The sequence below is a fragment of the Drosophila mojavensis genome, unplaced genomic scaffold (assembly GCF_018153725.1).
Source record: "Drosophila mojavensis isolate 15081-1352.22 unplaced genomic scaffold, ASM1815372v1 contig_74, whole genome shotgun sequence".
Taxonomy (NCBI): Eukaryota; Metazoa; Arthropoda; class Insecta; order Diptera; family Drosophilidae; genus Drosophila; species Drosophila mojavensis.
Genome location: NW_025318899.1, coordinates 20,718,491 through 20,723,634, shown reverse-complemented (window position 1 = coordinate 20,723,634; position 5,144 = coordinate 20,718,491).

Sequence of the window (5,144 nt, the reverse complement as noted above, 5' to 3'; positions counted from 1 at the left end):
CATAAAAGCTTTAAAGCGCTTGCAGTCTGATATTTAAGGCTTAAAGTTGTATTGAAAAAGGGTTTGTTACAGTGGGTCATGTAATAAATACATACTAAAATTTCCATTCTCTGAGCTGAATGTTCTCTCTTCATTAAATGCAAGTCTCGCATGGAATGTGATTAATACAGTATAAAATCAATTAATGGTTGGCTTTAATGAGGCTCCAGATCAATTTTTTATTAAATTTAAGATAATTATATAACATATTAAAGGAAAGCCATTTAAATTGACTCACAGCTTAACATGTGAAATATAAAGGTCTCTCCATTTCTCTTTCCCAAGCTTGCTCATGCCAATAATATGATTAGTCCTATACAAAAGCTTTAATGTGCAGTCTCTGATTTAGAGTTCAGTTTGTTGAGCTCTATTAATTAAAAATTCTCCTATGAAGTACGAGATATAGGATTTAGTTTTAAGAATTTTTTTTGTTTTTTTTTTTCCAATTTTTTTTAAGTTTTAATTTCGCTTAAAATTAATTTTTAGGATTTAATAAATTACATAATTGCTTACATTTGAATTTAATAACTAAGATTTAAGTTCTGAATATAATGGAGACAGAGACTTTCACTCTCAAACTTTTCTGAAGCCGAAATCTACTTTGAAAACTACTTGAAATATATTAAAATAAATCTATTCGAAGTGCTTGCATTTGTCCCCACTCAGTAAAGTACAAAGTTCCACTAATTGAAAAGCTTTTGCATGAGCTGTGATAAAGCTGCCTTTCAGCCCAAGTGCTTTCACGACCCGCTCAAAGCTTTCTGGCCCGTCTGCAACATGCTGTAAAAGTTGCTTTTTCGGGACAATTAAATATATTTTATAGCACAAGCTGGATTCTTTTTTGTTGGGCAAACTTTGCGTCAGCCGAGGCAAGATTTAAGCCTCGTTTTTACTTTATTTGGGTTATATTTTATGTTTTATATACATACATATATATTTGACGTGCATTTCGCGCGACCTCTCCACACGGCCGTCTTTTGGAAAATTGTAAACCATTTTCACATAGGGTAAAACACAAAAGTTTTTCTTAACAATCGGGCCGAGCCTTTCAGTTCTGCTGACTGGATAAGAAACTTTGGTGCTTGGGCAGCTGAAGGAAAAACTGGGAGAGTCGGCGCCGTATTGCGGCATATGGTGTAAATTTGCCAAAGCCGGAAATAAATCTTGGTTATGCTATACTTAAATCCCCGAACAAAAAGAAATATCATAGAACATAAAATAAAAACTATAAATTGCGTCATAATTTCTGCAGCGCGCCGAAAGGCGCCTGAGCAAACAATAAACAAATAAACAATAAGAACGAACAAGGAAATTTGTGAAAAACTTGCATTTCCGGACGGGGCCGCGGGGTGGATTTCCACATATGCGCATATCGTCCCTCTCTATGAAGCCAACTGCCAACTGACGAGATAATCAGCAACGCTTGTTATTATTGCCAGTTAAGAAAGCAACATAGAGGAAACCTCCTCTCTCATCCCTCCTCCTTCTTGCTTCCTCCTCCCTTCTGGGCACCTTTTATCATGCAAATTCCGTGAAAATGTTGCAGATAGCGAAGCTTAAGATATATAAGAGCATAGAGAATAGAGAATGGGTCCTGGGAAAGCGCTTTATTAAATATCTATAAATCAGCGAGCGAATCCACGAATTGTTACGCAAATTTCTAATTTCTTTACAAATCCCGAATGCACCGTGGAACAAAAGAGTTTTGTGGGCTTTTGTTTTTTCCCCTTCTCTGAGCACTGTTTGTTGTTGAGAAATTGCAATCTATCAATAAAGCTGTTCGCACACCCCTCCAAAGGGTCAATCTCTATTTCCCTCGCACTTTAGGACTCTCCCTCTCACCCTTTTCTTTTCACAATAATAACAAACAAGCATTGAGCTCACCCTAAAGTACGGCTGAATCGGAGTCGCATTTAACTAACTTGATATTACTCGTTCAGGGGGCATAGAAGTAGAAATATGTCTGAAGTATTTCAGCACTTTAGGTGCCGTTGGGTATCATATATATTATATATAGATCTTTGAGATCTAGAAAATCTAAACACTTGACGCTAGAAGTGTTTCATTATAAACCGTGCAACTGTAGAGGATATAGATTTTGTCAGATTTGCCACGACTACCAAGAGGAAGAGGAAGATCAAACATCTGAAGCTCAGCTATGATTTTTTGTCGGACATTTTCTATGAAGAATAAGCTTTGCCACAGTATATATATAAGTAACTGATTTGAGAGAGAGGAGATCAGCTGTAATACTTTCATCATGCCAAGGGAAAATGCTATATATATTAACTATTATAGATATATCTATATAATCTTGATATATTAATCTGGTGCTTTAAGTATCTAACTGCTAGTAAAGTCGAAAAAGGGATGTATAGAATTACAAATTCGCCACGCCTTCCGTGAACATATACAAACAAAACTAGGTTCTCACATAACTATATACATATTCTAGTTAACAATTCCCTGTGTACAAACCACATATACTCACATTTCACTTTGTGAGCGAGTATAAAAGAAAGTTTTTTTTCTCTGGTTGCTGTTGGACTGGTCTTCGGCTTTGGCTCGACATATCCCAAGGGTTTCCTTTTTTTGAAGTATCTGGAAAAGTCGGAGACAACAACAATGCATTTTCAAGCAACTTTTCTTTACAACTTGTTGTTTTTCTTTTCCATTTCTTTTCTTTTCTTTTTTTTCTATTGAATTCGTCGCGGCTGTGGTTGCCAGCTCTTCCTTTTGGGTAGGCGCGGCTCTATAGTTATCTATAGTTCTCTATAGTTCTTTGCTTCTCGTATTACAACATGTTTCTAGAGAGGTCTGGGGAGGGGAAGACGCAGGGGTAGAGGCAGAGGTTGAGTGAGTATCTGCTGCTTACCTGTAGACAGTTAAGAGTCTAGTCTAGTATCTAACTGCAACCCTTGCTCTTGGTTTTCCTCGACTTTTCCCCCTTTTTCCTGCTTTGTTTTTCACGCATTTATTATTAATTACGCATCAAAAGATTCCGATCTGCAATTTGTTGGCTCGTTTTTAATGCGGCGGAGTTTTATCTTCGATCTTAAACTGGCGCCAATTTGCATTTTATGAAATTATGTAAATGCCCCACCAAATCCCCGGCTCGGGCTCCACAGTAGTCGCTGAGCGAGAATTAATTATGTTATTGAGATCTGTGCGGTAGTTCGATTTGATAGGGTTCCGGCTTAAATTAATATCAATTTAATTATAGTATCGGACTCTATTTTTATCTTGTTCCCATTAATTAGTTGCCGTTAAATGTGCGGCCCGTCAAGAGCCAGTTATTACTGTAGTTTGCATAAATTAAGCACAGATTTTTAATTAATCCCACACAAAATCTATTTTTTATTACGAAAATTCTGTTAAGTTGATTTTGTTTTTATAATATATTGAAAATGTATGAGTTAAAAGTGATTGAATTTTCATGTATATTGATTTTCCATATCGTTCACTGTAGATTTGACTGAGATTAAAGATCAGAATAAAGATTTTCCTACTCTGTGCTCTTATTTAAAATTTCAAGTCTACAAAGTCTTGTACTTAAATTGTATTAAATATAGTTTTAGTAATCTTTACTCAGCTTTTCAATACTTCTGCTAGTACGGCATTAAATATTTTAAATTATACTTAAACATCTGATTTTCACACTGAAAATGACATGATTCATAATTGATTGATTTTGATTTTGATTAATAATAGTCAAGTGTGGGTTTTAGTTAAATATGAGATTCGTTCACAATGTTAAGACATCTGATTGAATATCATATAGAGATGCAGTCGTTCGCCATAATTTTCATACCAGAAATCTCGTGGGCATCAATCGATTTATTATAGTTTTTGTGTAGGTTTAAGTTTTAGATAAGTGGGAAGTTCCAAAGTGATTTAGAATATGAATTAAATAAATATCACAAACTAGTCAAGAAATACATTAATTTACATGCCAAATCAATAACTACATGGTTTTGATATTTATTTGATTATAAATTTCTTATTCATATATAAATTAAGTTAATTACATACATTTCCTACAGCTGTTTCAATAAATGCCATCAAAATTCAACAGAGAGATAATGAAGTCTCACCATCATCAATGTGAATAAATAATTTGAAATGAGACAGAATCCCACACTTTTAATCTCTGTATTACAATTCTATGAAAAATCAGTAATACATGCACTTCATACTGAAACTGGCATGAATTGTCCAGCGTATTTAATTCCAATTCCAATTCCAATTTATTCTCATTGGGTGTGTGGGCTTCTCAGTTAGTTCGGCTGTCGGCCGCTTAGATGGATGGCTGGGAGCACCCCATATAAGCATGTCTATGTCGCCTCACTCACCTCAGTAGCGAGCAATTTTTTAAATACCATAGCGAAAGCAAAAAAAAAAAAAAAAAAAAAAAAAAGACGAGGAGTTGTGGAAGAAGCAGCCATAGAATGAATCTCATTTCCCGTGCAGTCGTCGCTGGGAAGTGGCCAAGTAAGTGGCAAGTGGTAAGTGGCAACAACTTCGGACTAAATGGGGAACTTTGCGTTGTGCCACTTACAGAAAATATGTGGTAATTATGCTGCCAGTTACAGCAAACAAACAAGCAGACAAACAAACAATGGGACAGACAGAGAGACAGGCGGGCAGAGGGACAGTTGGGGAGACATGTTGTAAGCTGTAGAGTTGTCGAGTGGATGTGGATTCTATTAATTGTTGGGCTAAACGAGGCTGTTTAAGTCGAAGTTTAAGGCCACTGGATTTTCACCGGAACCAGCGGCAAGTTTTTCAAGCTTCCATGTTTCGGATGGGGTTGAGTGGGCTGAGCTGAGCTGAGCTGGGCTGGGCTGGGCTGGGCTGGACTAAGCTGAGCTGGGCATAGGCCAGAGGGGAAAACTTTGGCGTTTTGTTCTCTGAATGTGTGAGAGGCAGCAGAGCGAACCGCTGAACCATCGAACCGCTCATCAGCTGAACCACAATCCCAGTACTCAGCTGTTGTTCCAGTTGTTGCTTTAGTTGTCGCACTCGCTGTCGTCGTTGTTGCGGGTTTCCGGTATTATGCCCATTTACAAAGGCGGCGAGAAAGGCAGCGCAGCCAACAACTTCAC